At 50.1% G+C, this 17632-nt stretch overlaps 1 long non-coding RNA gene across 1 annotated transcript in view; it reads right to left on the reverse strand.

Annotated features, from left to right (window-relative positions):
- Positions 1–315: 315 nt before the first annotated feature.
- LOC132384017 (uncharacterized) overlaps positions 316–17632 on the reverse strand; it is a 39491-nt gene continuing 22174 nt past the window's right edge. Inside the window, exon 4 of the long non-coding RNA XR_009508829.1 lies at positions 316–2673. This is a non-coding gene — a long non-coding RNA (uncharacterized LOC132384017). The remainder of the gene's footprint in view (positions 2674–17632) is intronic.

The raw sequence follows: 17632 nt of genomic DNA on the forward strand, positions 1-17632 counted from the left end.
TTCCCGTGACTAGGCTAGGGTTAAATCAGTTGTTGGTGGCTAGCGCTGCTTAAAGGGGCTGGACGGGCCTAATCTGCGTTCAATCAATACAGGTCATGTCTACCATTAAAGATGGCTGACCGTTAAAGATGGCTAACTATTAAAGATGGCCACGTAGGTTTCCTCCTACGGTCCAAATACATACCAGTTGGTAGTTTAATTGATCATTGTAAATTGCCCCGTGATTAGGATAGGATTAAATCGGAGGATTGTTGTGTGGTGTGGCTGGAAGGGCCCACTCCGCATTGTATCTCAATAAATAAATAGACCAATAGAAACGAGGTTCACAAGAATCACTTTATCAACGTGGAATCAAACCGTTAACTACAATAAGATCAAAATCCAATAACAATCCAAGCAAGAACTACATTTTAGCCAAGGAGTACAATATCTCACCGATTTGTTTTTAATGAAGAAGCATTCAATGAAAATCAGACAGAATACTGCATGGAAGTCTGAAATAAAAACAGAATGCTGGAGATATCCAATGAGAAAGAAGGGGAAAAAAGATTTCTAGTGACCTTTCACCCCCAAGAGGACCATAACCTTGCCGTAGGGTTTCGAGGCTTGCGTGCCTCAATGACCTGGAGAGGGACGTTGGCTGGAGTCAGGGACTTGGGTTCTCGGTAGGCACCAGACTAAGAGGGACAAACCAGTCCTCCACGTTCGAGGGGTTCAAGTCAGGGTTAACAACCCTGACTTGGTTTAAAAAAAATGGAGGTCCTTCATTGCTGCCCTAAGTGGCGTAACAGGGAGTAGTTAACTATTAAACTTTCAGTAGTATCTGGAGAATGTTAATTTTGTTTCTCTCTCCACAGACGCTGCCTTGGCCTGCTGGGTATTTCCAGCATTCTTTGTTTATCAAGGGAGATGGGCCATGAAATGGGGTTTGGGGATTCTCTCAATTTATCCACGACTGAGATGAGATCTCAAACAGTAGCCAGCCTCCATCTTGTGACCGTTGTAATGGCGATCTACGCCATTCAGCATTGACGGTGACCGACCTTGCATGGATGACGTGACGGAGGGGGGCCGTTGCTCAGAGAACAGTGGACACCGAAATGTTCTTGTTCGCGCACGGGGGGAGGCCATTGTTTCCGCCGGCTCTGAGATCAATCTCACCTTTCCCATTTCCCCCCGCCCTCCCACCAGCCCCCAGCTTACTCCCCGGTATCGCAGACGGGAGAAATTCTGCCGGTGCCGGAAATCCAGAGCGACTGACAGAAAATGCTGGGGGATCTCAGCCGGCCGGGCAGCGTCTGTGGAAAAGAGTACATAGTCAATGTTTCGGGCCGAGACCCTTCTTCAGGACTGGAATGGAAGAGGAGAATCGGAGTGAGAAGGTGTGGGGAGGGGAGGAAGAAGTACAAGGTGGCAGGTGATAGCCGTTACCTCCTCCCCCTTCTCCTTCTTCCATGTACTTCTCTCCTCTCCCATCAGATTCCCCCTTCTCCATTCCTTTATCCCTTCCGCCAATCAACTTCCCAGCCCCTCCTCTCTTCAAGTTCCACCTATCACATGCCACCTTGTACATCTTCCTCTCCTCCCCCAGCAGCTTACTCTTGAGTTCTCTTCGTCCTTTCCAGTCCCGACGAAGGGCCTCGGCCCAAAACTTCGACTGTTCACTCTTTTCCACAGATGCTGCCCGGCCTGCTGAGTTCCTCCAACATTTTGCGAGCGTTACTCCCTGGAGACGTCCAGTCACACCTCTTCAACTCCACCCTGACTCTCCCCCTCTCCTTCCCATGTGATCTGGGGGGTAATTTACAGGGGGGCAATTAACCGACTGCATTGCCATCGGACATGGGAGGGCAGCCTACTTCCAAAGACGTCCAAGAGAAGGCATCTCAAGGCAATGTATGGTGACATATACGTCCTGCGTTAATAAGTTTACCTTTGAACTTCGAACCTCAGCATCCAAGAGGACCACAACCTTGTCGTAGGGTTTGGAGGCCTGCTTGCCTGAATGACGCACAGAGCTAGGTTGGCTGGAGTCAGGGCCTTATGCTCTGGCTCTTGGTAGGGTCACCCAAACAGGGTCAAAGGGTAGGGGTTAGGCTAAGAGTGGTCCACCGGTCCTCCAGGTTCAGGGGTTCAGCTCAGAGCTGACAATCCTGACCGGTCAAATAAACTTTTTGAATGTTTTTGCCACATGCTAATTTGTTCTTTTCTTTTTAACCGGTTGGGTGTTTGATTTTTTTTTGAACGAGTCCTGTGGCGGTCCTTGGCTTTGTGGCTGTCTGTGGGGAAGGCGAATCGCAGAGTTGTACACTGCCTACATTGATAATAAAGGTACTTTTTGAATCTTTGGAGCTGAAGAAATATAAATGGACAAAAATGCACACCCTGGAAAGACACCAGGGGATAACAGCGAGAATTTAAAAAATCATTGTAATCACCCTTTTAGACAGTTCCTGCTATCAGTGTATTGATTTCAACAGTGAGCGTGCTTCATAATGCAGAATTTACCGCTGATATAATTTTCATGCTGCGTAAATCTTCCGCTTGTAAATCAGAAATCGGTAGAGAGGAATTAAAATGGAGGCCAAGAGGAATCTATCTCGTGCTGCGTCCTCAGTCCCAGCTTCATCCTTCAGTGACGCTATTCTGAAAGCTGGCGGGTAGTCTTGGCACCTAATCCATCAAAGACAGAAGTTAAACGTTAATGAATGCCGAGGCGTGTTGGCCACTGGGAATGGGCGGATCAGGTTAATCTAACTGCTCTGACTTCTTTCCTTGTTCCCCATTCCTCAAAGAGATACTATTGCGCGAATGTAGATGAGGCCACATTTTCCACACTCTCGCCAACGGTGTCAAACTCCTCCGGGCCGGGCAGGACTGAGCGGGCACGTGAGCTTTCAGGCCAAGCTTCCAACCCCGAGGAGCCGCCGTTGCACCACAGTACCGTGCGAAATAGAGTCGCCGAGTTTGTGAATCTGGCGGGAGCGAGGGACGTCGGGACTGGCGAGGGTGGGGGTGCGGGACAGGTGGCAGAGAAGGAGTGCCAGGGGTGACGGGGGGGGGCTGGTGCAGTCACGGACACACCCAGTCCTGAGGGCCCATATAAGGTGATTTAATTCCCAACAATTGGTTTATCGACCATCACAGAATGTCTCTCCAGAGCTTCCCTTTCCCTTCCCCTTTTCCCAGTCAAGATTCCCCTCTCCCTGTCCCCTTCCCAATCTCAGTCCACAACAGAGACCCAGATCAGAATCAGGTTTATCATCACTCACATATGTACAATGTCCTGTGTATGTTACTCAAAATGGCTTCTTTGGTTTGTTACGAGCAGGAATGCGTTTCTCTCGCCGTTGTTTCGCTTTAGAATGGCTGATATGGTAATTGTATTCATTTGTTAATCAATGGGGAATGTTACTGTGTCTTGTGATGCTGGGAACTTGGGGGAGGGGTTTTCGCGGGTTTTTGGTGTGAGGGGGAGGCCGAGGAAGGTGGACGTGTACTGGGGTGGTCCCAGGCGCGACGGCCGGATGGGTCGATTGGTTCGTTGATTGAGCTCCAACGAGTGCACTAAACAGACTGAACTTTGATAAGTTGGCGCCTTTTGTTTTTTTCCTTATATATATATATATTGTATTGCCTACTACTCTTTTAATTTTAGTAAACTCTTTAAAGTGTATTTCATAACGGTATTTGTTGTGGGTTTGATACTGTTGGCGGGCGCGAGGCATAAACTCGATTCTCACAGCACGGGAGGTGGGGTTGGTGAGTGGCTGGAACTCCGTTTCCCCTAGACATATACCAGCCTTTTGGGTAAGTGTTACACATACGTCATCAAATTTGCTTTTTTTGTGGCAGCTGTACAGCGCAGTACTACAGTACCATGCAAAAGTGTTATGCTAACTGCTACTCCACTCCATGGACACAAAGATATTTTTCTAAAGAGACATCCCTTATGAAGGAGTCTGGTGGACTCCATCACCCACGATGACTTTGATTGGGACCTAGCCATTTTAAATTCATGTGGATAGGGTGGTGAAGAAAGCTTTTGGTATGCTGGCCTTTATAAATCAGAGCATTGAGTATAGGAGTTGGGATGTAATGTTAAAATTGTACAAGGCATTGGTGAGGCCGAATTTGGAGTATTGTGTACAGTTCTGGTCACCGAATTATAGGAAAGATGTCAACAAAATAGAGAGAGTACAGAGGAGATTTACTAGAATGTTACCTGGGTTTCAGCACCTAAGTTACAGAGAAAGATTGAACAAGTTAGGTCTTTATTCCTTGGAGTGTAGAAGGTTGAGGGGGGGGGGGCGATAGAGGTATTTAAAATTATGAGAGGGATAGATAGAGTTGATGTGGATAGGCTTTTTCCATTGAGAGTAGGGGAGATTCAAACAAGAGGACATGAGTTGAGAGTTAGGGGGAAAAAGTTTAAGGGTAACACGAGAGGGAATTTCTTTACTCAGAGAGTGGTAGCTGTGTGGAACGAGCTTCCAGTAGAAGTGTTAGAGGCAGGTTTGATATTGTCATTAAAAGTAAAATTGGATAGGTATATGGACAGGAAAGGAATGGAGGGTTATGGGCTGAGTGCAGGTCGGTGGGACTAGGTGTGAGTAAGCGTTCAGCACGGACTGGAAGGGCTGAGATGGCCTGTTTCCGTGCTGTATTTGTTATGTGGTTACATGGTTATATTAAATTCACTCTCTCTTGTTAAAGTGCTGATCGCACTGGACAACATTTTTCCCCTCAGTCTTGCTTCCTCAGAATTTTTTGCTGTTTATGCTAGACCCCCTGAAGCTGAACACGAACGTAATTTCAGACTGCTTGTACCACGTAGGAGTTTGGAGAAACTCGAAATTAACTTTTAATGAATATAATTGTTTAATTCCATAAGGCATTGATCTGCAATATTTCAACTAAGCTAAATGCTTTGATGATTTTCATTTGTGCTCAGTGTCTGAGGCTTCTCGTTTAAGTGTCCAACAATAATCAGCCAGCGTTGATGGATTCCAGTTGCCCTGATACCGTTTCTCCATGACCTCAATGCCCTGGTGAAACTTTTCACCGTGCCCGTCACTGACAGCGCCAGGATTGGGAGGGGAGAAGTCTAAATGGGAATTCAGAAAATGAATCTTTAGTGACCTGTTGCACTTCACGGTTTTGTCTGCTTGAAGCACGTTGTCAACCAGCTGCACGTAGTTTGGTGCTCTGTCGTTGCCAAGAAAATCTTCAACAATGCATTCCATGCGATTTTCTCCGGTCCCACCAGAAGCTCTTTGAATCGCCAGTCATTGATGACCCATTTGATTTGTGGACCTTCCTTAATCCTGGCACCTGTTATTCTGGGAATAACGTCTTGGGGGGGCGGCACAGCAGTGTAGTGGTTAGCACGGCGGTTTATAGTAGAGACGACCTGGGTTCAATTCCCGCCACTGCCTGTAAAGAGTTTGCACGTTCTCCCCGTGACTGCGTGGGTTTCCCCTGAGTGCGTGATCAGGCGGCATTAGATTAGGGGAATGTTTGAAGGGCCATCTCAATAAATAAGAGTGTTCCTTAATAAATAAAAATCTGCCTTAACTATCAAAATCTTTCACAGAAATTGATAGCCTTTCTAAAACCTGTTCTGCCGAGCAGTACCTGCCCTGCATGCGAGATGGAAAATATTTTCAGCTGTGAGGAGGTGAACTAACAAATATAGGCGACATCCAAAAAAAAATGGTGCATGATGGGGATTTTCATGAACAGCAGTCCAAAATCCATAAGAAACCCCAAAAAATATTCAGGATGCCAAATTTTTGTCGTCCAGTGTCACTCAAAGACCTACGGTGAACAATCAGATAACACATGCATTTTTTTGTTGGTATGTAATTACTAAATTTGAAAGACCGTGCATCTGAGGGCAAATCAATTTCAGCCTGAATTAAATTTACTTAAATACCATTCCTGGCTGATGAGAATTGATTGTCCATTAACTAGGCTTTAAAGTATGAATTATACTCTTTACGCCTCGCAATCGACTTGATTTTAAAGGACACAAAGCTGCTGTTCAGTGGAGAGAGGAGTCAGGATTACTCATTACTGGGTCAGGTTTTACCGCCATTTACTAAGACTGAGGGAGAAGAAACCCCCAAGTGCAAGGCAGGTTTGAAAGGTAATTTATCACGGGCTTTGAATGCGATAGTAAGATAGCGGCAAAGTTGCACTGCAGTTGGCGCAATCGTTTTACAGGTCGAGGTCCGATTCCCCCGCCGGCTCACGCCGCCGCGTGGGTTTCGGCCAGGGCTCCTTTCCGGGGGGGCGGCAATCCTGCCCGCTCAGGAACGTTTTCTTCTCTGCCTCGCCCGAGGCCGAGTCGCCGGCTCGGGTGTGGAAGGTGCCGGCCAGATTCGAAACCCGGGACCGCGTGGCTTGAAGTCCGCTACGTCACCGCCCAGCTGAGGGCGTACCACTTGGCCGTTGTAAATTGTGCCGTGATTAGGCTCGGGTTAAATCAGGGGAATGCTGGGCGGACGCAGTCAAAAGGCCAGAAGGGCCTATTCTGCGTGGTAGCTCAATAATACATAACGTACCAGCTTGAGACTCATTTTCTTGCAGGCATTCACAGGAAAATAAAGAAATAATGATCTACGCGGGGCCCTTAGTATTATCCAGGATCCCACCCGTCCATCCAGCATCCTCTCTGACTTTCTACCATCAGGCAGGAGACTCCGATGCATAAAGACAGGAACGGTCAGGATGGGAAACAGTTTCTTCCCTCGGGCCATCAGGCTTCTGAACTCCCTGCCGCATCACATTCGAGGTGTCACCGGTTAATCTGTTCCGGACTTTACGATATTTAATTTATGCACTTTCTTTATACATAGTTCATCTGTAGATTTTATCTAAGTTTTTGTGTGTTTTATGTGTATTACTGTGCTGATTTGGAGAAATGTCGTCTCGTTTCTCTATACATTATACGGTTATATACATATATATCGTTAAAGGACAAACTTGAGAGTACAGTCGAGTTCATGAAAAACTAATTATAAGCGAAGACTGGCAGCAGTTAGGGTTAGGGTTAAGGAGTTGTGTGCCGAGCTATGTTGGCACTGGAAGTGTGACCACACTTGCAGGCTGGCCACCCCCCAGCAAAATCCTTGCCGATTGGATTTGGCGATTTCACCACGAGTGTCGATGTACGCATGACAAATCTTTGTCAGGGGGAGGTGGAGGATCCTCGAGCAGAAAGTCGATTTCTGCTTCCCTTCGCACCTGCTGGGAGAACATAGACCACCTCAGCACAGAACAGGCCCTTCGGCCGTAAGATCAAGCTAACCCTTCCATCCTACATGGGCCAACGTCCACAGACCCCTCGAGGTCGGCCTTCCTGAGCTGGGGGGACTAGGTTCAGGAGCCGTGAGGTAGCGTGGCAACTCCGCTCGTTCCGTTCCGGGTCGCCTCAGGATAGGATTGATACCGTCATTTCCTGGCTTCTCTCTCAGGGCGCCGTACAAAATGTGTACAATAGGCTGAGCAAGCAAGAGGACAGCTGCAGAGGCTGGAAATCCAGAGAGAGAGAGACACACACACACACACACACACACACACACACACACACACACACACACACACACACTCACACACACAGACACACACACACTCACACACACACACTCACACTTACACTCACACACAGACACACACAGGCACACACACAGACACACTCACACTCACACACACAGACACACACACACTCACTCACACAGACACACACACACACACTCACACACACACACTCACACACACTCACACTTACACTCACACACAGACACACACAGGCACACACACAGACACACTCACACTCACACACACACTCACACTTACACTCACACACAGACACACACTCACACACACAGACACACACACAGACACACTCACACTCACACACACAGACACACACACACACTCACTCACACAGACACACACACACACTCACTCACACAGACACACACACACACACACTCACACACACACACTCACACTTACACTCACACACAGACACACACAGGCACACACACAGACACACTCACACTCACACACACAGACACACACACTCACTCACACACACACACTCACACTTACACTCACACACAGACACACACTCACACACACAGACACACACACTCACACTCACACAGACACACACACACACTCACTCACTCACACTCACACTCACACAGACACACACACACTCACTCACACTCACACACTCGCACACACTCACACTCACACACACACACACTCACACTCACACACACTCACACACACACACACACAACACTCACACACACTCACACTCACACACACACACACTCACACACACACAGACACACACACTCACTCACACTCACACACTCACACTCGCACACACTCACACTCACACACACACTCACACACACAGACACACACACACACACACTCACACACACTCACACACACACACACACACACACACACACACACACACACACACAACACTGGAGGAACTCAGCAGGCTGGGCAGCGTCCGTGGGAAAAAGTAAACCATCGACTTTTGGGGCCAAAACCCTTCGGCAGGACCGGACGTACAGATATCGGCTGAGATTCAGGGCTGGGAGGTTTTAATATCAAAGTAGGGGAAAGAACGAATCGGGGGAGGGGGTGCTGCGGCTGTCCAAGTGTTGAGGGAGCGACGGGAAATCCGAGAGAGAAAGGGAAGAACATCACACTGTCCCTGTTGTCTGAACTCCCCACAGTTCACGCTGCCAGGTCGGAGGCTAACCAGATGGAATACGAGACATTGCTCCCCCAGCCTGAGAGTGCCCTCATTGTGGGGCAGGACAGTGGGAACAGGAAGGAGAATTAAAAGGGACAGCCCCCCGTTGTGGCGGATGGAGCGAAGTTACTCGACGAGTGAGAATCAGGTTTAACATCGCCGGCTTATGTCGTGAAGCTCACGGTCACGCGGCAGCAGTACATTGCAATACATAATAATGGAAATAGTGAATTACAGTAAATATATATACAGATAAAAGTATTTGAATTAATTAAGAAGTGCAAAAAAAGTAGTGAGGTAGTGTTCATGGGTTCAATGTCCATTTAGGAATCGGACGGCAGAGGGGAAGAAGCTGTTCCTGAATCGTTGAGTGTGTGTCTTCAGGCTCCTGTACCTCCTCCCTGATGGCAGAGGGGAAGAAGCTGTTCCTGAATCGTTGAGTGTGTGTCTTCAGGCTCCTGTACCTCCTCCCTGATGGTAGAGGGGAAGAAGCTGTTCCTGAATCACTGAGTGTGTGTCTTCAGGCTCCTGTACCTCCTCCCTGATGGAAGAGGGGAAGAAGCTGTTCCTGAATCACTGAGTGTGTGTCTTCAGGATCCTGTACCTCCTCCCTGGTGGCAGAGGGGAAGAAGCTGTTCCTGAATCACTGAGTGTGTGTCTTCAGGCTCCTGTACCTCCTCCCTGATGGAAGAGGGGAAGAAGCTGTTCCTGAATCACTGAGTGTGTGTCTTCAGGCTCCTGTACCTCCTCCCTGATGGAAGAGGGGAAGAAGCTGTTCCTGAATCACTGAGTGTGTGTCTTCAGGCTCCTGTACCTCCTCCCTGATGGCAGAGGGGAAGAAGCTGTTCCTGAATCGTTGAGTGTGTGTCTTCAGGCTCCTGTACCTCCTCGCTGATGCCAGAGGGGAAGAAGCTGTTCCTGAATCGCTGAGTGTGTGTCTTCAGGCTCCTGTACCTCCTCCCTGATGGCAGAGGGGAAGAAGCTGTTCCTGAATCGTTGAGTGTGTGTCTTCAGGCTCCTGTACCTCCTCCCTGATGGCAGAGGGGAAGAAGCTGTTTCTGAATCGCTGAGTGTGTGTCGCCGGCGAGGCTCGCTGTGGGAGAGGCCGTGTACTGGCGGGAGAGACTGACACATTCAGCGTTCAGCGAGACGGCTGGCCAGCGGTGGGAGCCGAGAGTGAGAGCGACAAGCACGACCTGCTACACGACCACACGCGGCGCCTCACAGCAACCATTTTGACACACGCTGGAATACAAGCAACTCTAAATGATTAACGACTCTCGTTAAACGGCAATCAGCCAATTCAGCGGCTCGAAAAGCCTCAGAGGCCGATGCTCTCTGGCGCCCCTTACAGGCTCGATGAACACACTGCACCGACACACCGGACGCGTCACAGCAATCACTTTAACGCCTTGAAATAGCATCGTACCCGCGTTACGCTAACCATTGCACTACCGTGCCAAGTTGAAATCCTATTTTACAACTCCCGATTGGCGGCCAGATGTAAAATTTAATTTAATTGAGGGGAGACCAGCAGAGGCCCGGAGATAATGACAATGTCTGGCTGTGTGGAGCAGAAGGTTCCACAGGTTTAACTTCCGCCAAGATGGTGGCGCATTCGACCACAGCTGCTTCTATGGGGACAAGAAAGGGCGCTACTCTCTTTTTTTTTAAAACGTACTCGTTATGATCGCAAGACACTACCCTTCTTCTTCTCCTTCGGCTGTCCATCGATTTTGACGTCGACAAGACACCAAGAACTTAATGCACCGCAGGCCCGCCCCATCAGCGAGTTGATCGTTGGCGGAGAAACTGAAAGAGCTGGTCTTGGTGCAGATCGCGCCGCTGCGTGCGTCGGAGGTGTCAGTGCACGGAGGAGGCGTGCGGCCTAGTGGCCAAGTGGCCATCTCAGCCTCTTTTCCTGCGGGCGCAAGATCCCCTTGGGCGTTGTAAATGCGGAATGCCGCGGTTTCAGAGTTATAGGCTGACTGCATGGGGGAGAGGCTGGGGGTGGCGTCGTTGGGGAAGCTGCGTGACCGTCGTAGTGCGGACCAGGCCTCAAACCCGCTTACTGCCGCCAGAAGAGAGGCGCAGGAGCCGGTGCGCTCCACCTGGGGGCGCTGTGGCGCAGCGTCCATGCTGGGGTCGGTGCTGCCCCCCCAGTGTCCGCTCGGCTGAAGGCAGGCTCTGTAGCGGGGCCGACCGCAGATTTCCCCAGCATCCACGGACTTGGGGTCCATGGGGAAAAAAAGGCGCTGTCTGTCTACTTTATCCGTGCCTCTCGTAAGCATAACAACTTCTATCAGGTCTCCCCTCAGCCTCCGCTGCTCCAGGAGGGAAAAACAACCCAAGTTTGTCTAGCCTCTTGCTCTAATCCAGCCAGCGTCCTGGTAAACGTCTTCTGCACCCTCTCCAGAGCCTCTTCTCCCTCTAACGGGGCAACCAGAACAAATTGAATGTAATTCTCCGGATGTGGCCTAGCTAGAGTTCTATACAGCCGCCACGTCACTCCCTGACCTTTGAACTCACATGCCTTCAGGGAGCCCTTCAAACCGGGCCAGCACGACACTGTGGGCCGAAGGGCCCACTCCTGAGCTGTCCTCCGCTCCAAGGCGGCTACCAGTCGATGACGAAAGAAGCAAAAGTCCTAACCTTCTGTTTGTCCCCCCTCATCGGAGGCACAAATCAGTGCAAAATGAGCAGTTAGGAAAACAAAACAGATGCAGAGGGATAAAGCTGTCATTTATGTGCAGCTCTCTGACGAATTGCGTGTCCCACCGCACTATTTAAACATCTGTTTCACCTGAGCAACCTGCGAGATAGTACGGGAGGCTGCAAAATAAACTTCATCAAGACGGCACTTAATGTTGTAAATGTTTCCGTTGACTCAGCCTGTTCTGCTTAAATTAAAATGTCTCCTTCATAACGTCCTTAAAGTGCGCCAGCTGAAAGACCACCCCTCTCCTGCCTCGCTCCACACGAGAGATCCTGCGGATGCTGGAGATCCAGGGCAACGCGCGCAGAGTGCCGGAGGGACTCGGCGGGTCAGGGGGCATTCGTGGAGGGGAATAACCGGTCGACCTCTCGGGCCGAGACCCTTCATCGGGTTTGGAAAGGAGATTGGCCGTGGGGAAACATGGGGTAGGCCATTCAGCCCACAAGGTTGTGCTGTACCAGCTAAAAATCAAAAACACCCAAACACTATTCCCTCCTCCCTGCACCATGTCCACATCCCTCCATCTTCCACACATCCGTGTGCCTATCCAAACGTCCCTTAAAAGCCTCTAATGTATTTGCCTCTACCCCCATACCAGGCACCCACCACTCTCCGAGTAAAAATCTTAGCCCTCACATCCCCCTTGAACCTATCCCCTCTCACCTTCAGTGTATGCCCCCTGGTATTCGACATCTGAACCCTGGGAAACCGATACTCCCTGTCCACTCCGTCTGTGCCTCTCATGATCTTGTAAACCTTCATCAGATCTCCCCTCAGCCTCCGACACTCCAGAGAAAACAACCCGAGTTTGTCCGGCCTCTCGTGATAGCACACGCCCTCTAAACCAGGCAGCGTCCTGGTGAACCTCTTCTGCCCCCTCTCCAGAGCACCAACATTCTTCCTATAGAGGGGCGACCAGAACTACCCAATACTCCAGATGAGGCCCAACCAGAGTTTTATAAAGTTTCAACATAACCTCCTGACTTTTGAACTAAGTGCCTTGATTAATCAAAGCAACCATTCCATAAGCCACCTTTTTGACTTGTGTCACCACTTCCGAGGAGCCAAGACCTCCCTGCTCACAAGGAGTACAAACTGGCAGGTGACAGGTGAGGGGTAAGGAAGGTGGGTGGGTGTGGGAGGGGATGAAGTAAAAAGCTGGGAGGTGTTAGGCAGGAAAGGGAAAGGGCTGAAGAAGAAGGAATCTGATAGGACCATGGGAGAAATGGGACACCCGAGGGAGATGATAGGGAGGAAAGGGAAAGGGCTGAAGAAGAATGTATCTGATTGGACCATGGGAGAAAGGGGACACCCGAGGGAGGTGATAGGCAGCAAAAAGGCTGAAGAAGAATGTATCTGATTGGACCATGGGAGAAAGGGAACACCTGAGGGAGATGATAGGCAGCTGAGAAGAAGCGAAGGAGAAAGAGTGGATCCAAAATGAGGAATGGGAGAAGGGGGAGGGCCAAGAGTTACGGGAAGTTAGGGAAATCGACGCTCACGTCATCAGGTTGGAGGCTACCCAGCAGGACTATGAGGTGTTGCTCCCCCAAGCTGGTTGACCATCGGGAAATCTGGCCTTTTGTGGTGGAGGAAGCAAAGGTCCTTGACAAAGTGGTTCCCCCGATCTACGTCGGGTCTCACCAGGAACACCGGATACGGTAGATGACCCCAACAGACTCACAGGTGAAGTGTTGCCTCACCCGGAAGGCCTGTCCGGGGCCCTGACTGGAGGTGTAGGGGCAGGGGTAGCACTTGCGGGGATAAGTGCCGGGGGGGAGATCAGTGGGGCGAGGGAGGGTGACCCCCCCGTGGAAGGCCGAGAGTGGGGAGGAGGTAAGGGTGTGTCTGATGAAGATGCGGAAGGCTGCAGAGAACGGGGTACTGGAAAGCGGAGTCTCACGGGTGAGGACAACGGGGACTCTCTCTGCTCTGGGAAGATGGGGTGAGGGCTGGGGTCTGGGGGAAATGGAGGAGATGCCAGTGAAGGAAGAGTCAATATCACATTCCGGCTTCTCAATTCATCCCCGTCGCCTGCCAGCCTTTACTCTTTCTCCTGAGCACCTTCCCCCCCCCACCCACCACCCACAGCGACACAAAACTCCGCTGATCATTTAACGACGGACCGCTCATTCAGGCGCTAGCCGACCCGAGCAGGGCTTTTTTTTGGGCTTCTGCTCTTAACAGCTGAATGCGAAACAGGCGAGGAGGGCGTTAGACTTGCCTGCAGTCCTTGTTGTTTAAAAGTGCACTGAAACAGGTAACTTGGCAGACGACACCTTCGTATGTTTAGGATTGGGAATCTGGGTATAAGGATCCTGAGAGAGTGAGCAATTTCACGTTCCTGGGCATTAGTATCTCTGGGGCCCTTCCCTGGCTCCAGCATGTCGATGCAGTCACGAAGAAGGCAAGACAGCGGCGATATTTCATTGGGAGTTTGAGGAGAATTTGGTGTGGCACCTAAAACTTCCAACAGATGTACCGCGAAGAGAATTCTGACCGGTCGCACATCACTGTCTGTTATGGGAGGGGTGGGGTCTACTGCACGGGATCAAAGTAGGGCTGCAGAGATTTGTAAAATTAGTCAGCTCCATTGTGAGCACCCGTCTCCATAGTATCCAGGACATCTTCAAGGAGCGATGCTTCAAAGAGGACCATCATTAAGGACCCCCATTGCCCAGGACATGCCCTCTTCTCATTGTAACCATCAGGGAGGAGGTACAGGAGCCTGAAGACACACACTCAACGATTCAGGAACAGCTTCTTCCCCTCTGCCATCAGGGAGGAGGTACAGGAGCCTGAAGACACACACTCAACAATTCAGGAACAGCTTCTTCCCCTCTGCCATCAGGGAGGGGGTACAAGAGCCTGAAGACACACACTCAACAATTCAGGAACAGCTTCTTTCCCTCTGCCATCAGGGAGGAGGTACAGGAGCCTGAAGACACACACTCAGTGATTCAGGAACAGCTTCTTCCCCTCCGCCATCAGGGAGGAGGTACAGGAGCCTGAAGACACACACTCAATGATTCAGGAACAGCTTCTTCCCCTCCGCCATCAGGGAGGAGGTACAGGAGCCTGAAGACACACACTCAACGATTCAGGAACAGCTTCTTCCCCTCTGACATCAGGGAGGAGGTACAGGAGCCTGAAGACACACACTCAACGATTCAGGAACAGCTTCTTCCCCTCTGCCATCAGGGAGGAGGTACAGGAGCCTGAAGACACACACTCAACGATTCAGGAACAGCTTCTTCCCCTCTGCCATCAGGGAGGAGGTACAGGAGCCTGAAGACACACACTCAGCGATTCAGGAACAGCTTCTTCCCCTCTGCCATCAGGGAGGAGGTACAGGAGCCTGAAGACACACACTCAACGATTCAGGAACAGCTTCTTCCCCTCAGCCGTCCGATTTCTGAATGGACATTGAACCCATGAACACGACCTCACTACTTTTTTTATTTCTATTTTTTACACTACTTATTTAACTATTTTACATATTACATACTGTAATATATGTACTGTAATACTGTTGGGGGAATGAACTGGTTGGTAGGATAATTGATCATTGTAAATAGTTCCGTTATCAGGCCAGGGATAAATTGGGGGATTGCTGGGCTCGAAGGGCCAGAAGATCAGCCAATCAAGAAATAAAGTGATAGGTGAGACCAGGTGAGGGGGATTGCGGGTGGGGAGATGAAGTAAGAAGCTGGGAGGTGATAGGTGGAAGAGGAAAAGCGCTGAAGAAGAAGGAATCTGATAGGACAGGATAGTGGGAGAAAGGGAAGGAGGAGGGGAACCAGAGGGGGATGATGGGCAGAGAATGGGGAGTGAAAAAAGAGAGGGGGAGGGGGAGGAGCTGACCAGTAGCTAGAGAAATCGACGTTCATGGAGGCTGCCAAGGCGGAATACGAGGCGTTGCTCCTTGTTCTGTCTGGGTAGCCTCCACCACCATCAATTCCTCTAACCTGACGGTCACAGAGAGTCTGAGTTTCAGTTCAGTGACCCACCATCAGAAGCCCAGAGTCACAGACTGCTACAGAACAAGAGCAGGCCCTTCGGCCCATCCAGCCCATGCCGACCTCCAATTCTGCCTAGTCCCATCCATCCGTGCCTTGACCGTAGCCGTTACACCCCTCCCATCCACATAACTGCCCAAACTTCTCTTAAAAAGTTGAATTCCACCACTTCCGCTGGCAGCTCGTCCCACACTCTCACCAGCCTCTGAGTGAAGAAGATCCGCCCCCCCCCAGGAAATAGTTCGCCTTTCACCTTTAACCTATGACCTCTAGTTCTAGCCTCACTCAACCTCAATGGAAAAAGCCTGCTTGCATTATCCTTATGCTGACCCTCATAATTTTGTACATCTCTATCAAATCTCCCCTCATTCTCCTATGCTACAGGAAATAGTGTTCGAACCTGTTCAACCTTTCCCTATAGCTCAAGTCCTGGCAACATCGATGATGCAAGATGGCGGTGCGACGCAGCCACTCCGGGATTGAATATCTGTCATCTGTCAGTAGGAAGCCGTGCACAATCCTGATTTGATGGGGACGGACGTGAGAAGCACGGAGGAACATCTGGTGAAACTTCAGACATGCCTGTTTCGCTGCCGCTGCTACTGTGCGATCGGAAATCTCCGGAGAGGAAGGCCCCGAATCCTCGGCTTTGCCTGTCGCTCGGCGGCCGGGGCCGGGGTCGAAGCACTCGGCAGAGATGGCGCTCGGTGTCGGAGGCTCGAAGTTTTCGGACGGACTCGGAGTTGGCTGTGGTCGTGACTCCCAGAGGCTGCATCGGGAAGCTGCGGCGCTGGAGGTTCATGGCAGGAAGAGTTTTTCTTCCTTCTACCGTCTGCGTGAGATGACGGGCTGTCGGGGACTTTGAGACTTTCATTTACCGTGCCCATGGTCTGCTCCTTATCAGATTACAGTATTGCTTTGCACTGTTGAAACTATGTGTTCTAATTATGTGGTCTTTGTCAGTTAGTCTTTTATCAATTATGGTATTGTCTGCACTGTTGAAACTACATGTTAACTATAACTATATGTAACTGTGTGGTTTTGTGTAGGTCTTGTAGCTTTAGTTTTTGGGTTGTTGGGTGGTAGAGTTGGTCTCCTGACTTGGTGTGTCTGGGTAGTCTTGTTTTGTCTGGTGGGTTTGGAGCTCCTTTCCGGGGAACATGCTAAGACGGTAGCACGATATTAATACGCAGCAGCCTCTCCGGACTCTGGATTTGGGGATTGCCAAACGTTATGTGGATTTTCTTGTGTGGTCTGTTTTGTGCTTTTTCGTGTTATCATTCCGGAGAATGTTGTCTCATTTTTTTAACTGCATTGCATTTGTGGCTTACAAATGACAATAAACTGAACCTGAATCTGATCCTTGTAAATTTTCCCTGTACTCTTTTGAGTTTATTGATATATCTCCTGTGGGGCCAGTGACCAGAACTTCACACAGTACTTCAAATTAGGCCTCACCAGCGTCTCATAAAACTTCAATGTAACGCCTCAATGTACTCAATACTCTGAATTATGAAAGTCAACATAGGCTGGTGATCCGAATTGTGCGCACTACTCCAAATTTGTATGTTGCTTCTAATCTAGAAGTGTTTTCTGGGATGGTATGGCGGAGGTACAGGAATTTTGATGAAAGAATCTGGTACAAAGCTTCAAGTCGTCAGCTTACAGAGAGGAGGTGCAGCGGCTAACGGACTGGTGCAGAGCCAACAACCTGTCTCTGAATGTGAACAAAACAAAAGAGATGGTTGTTGACTTCAGGAGGGCACGGAGCGACCACTCCCCGCTGAACATCGGCGGCTCCTCAGTAGAGATCGTTAAGAGCTCCAAATTTCTTGGTGTTCACCTGGCGGAGAATCTCACCTGGTCCCTCAACACCAGCTCCATAGCAGAGAAAGCCCAGCAGCGTCACTACTTTCTGCGAAGGCTGAGGGAAGTCCATCTCCCACTCCCCATCCTCATCACATTCTACAGGGGTTGTATCGAGAGCATCCCGAGCAGCTGCATCACTGCCTGGTTCGGAAATTGCACCGCATCGGATCGCAAGACCCTGCAGCGGACAGTGAGGTCAGCTGAGAAGATCACCAGGGTCTCTCTTCCCGCCAT

Source organism: Hypanus sabinus, chromosome 31, assembly GCF_030144855.1.
Source record: "Hypanus sabinus isolate sHypSab1 chromosome 31, sHypSab1.hap1, whole genome shotgun sequence".
Classification (NCBI taxonomy): domain Eukaryota; kingdom Metazoa; phylum Chordata; class Chondrichthyes; order Myliobatiformes; family Dasyatidae; genus Hypanus; species Hypanus sabinus.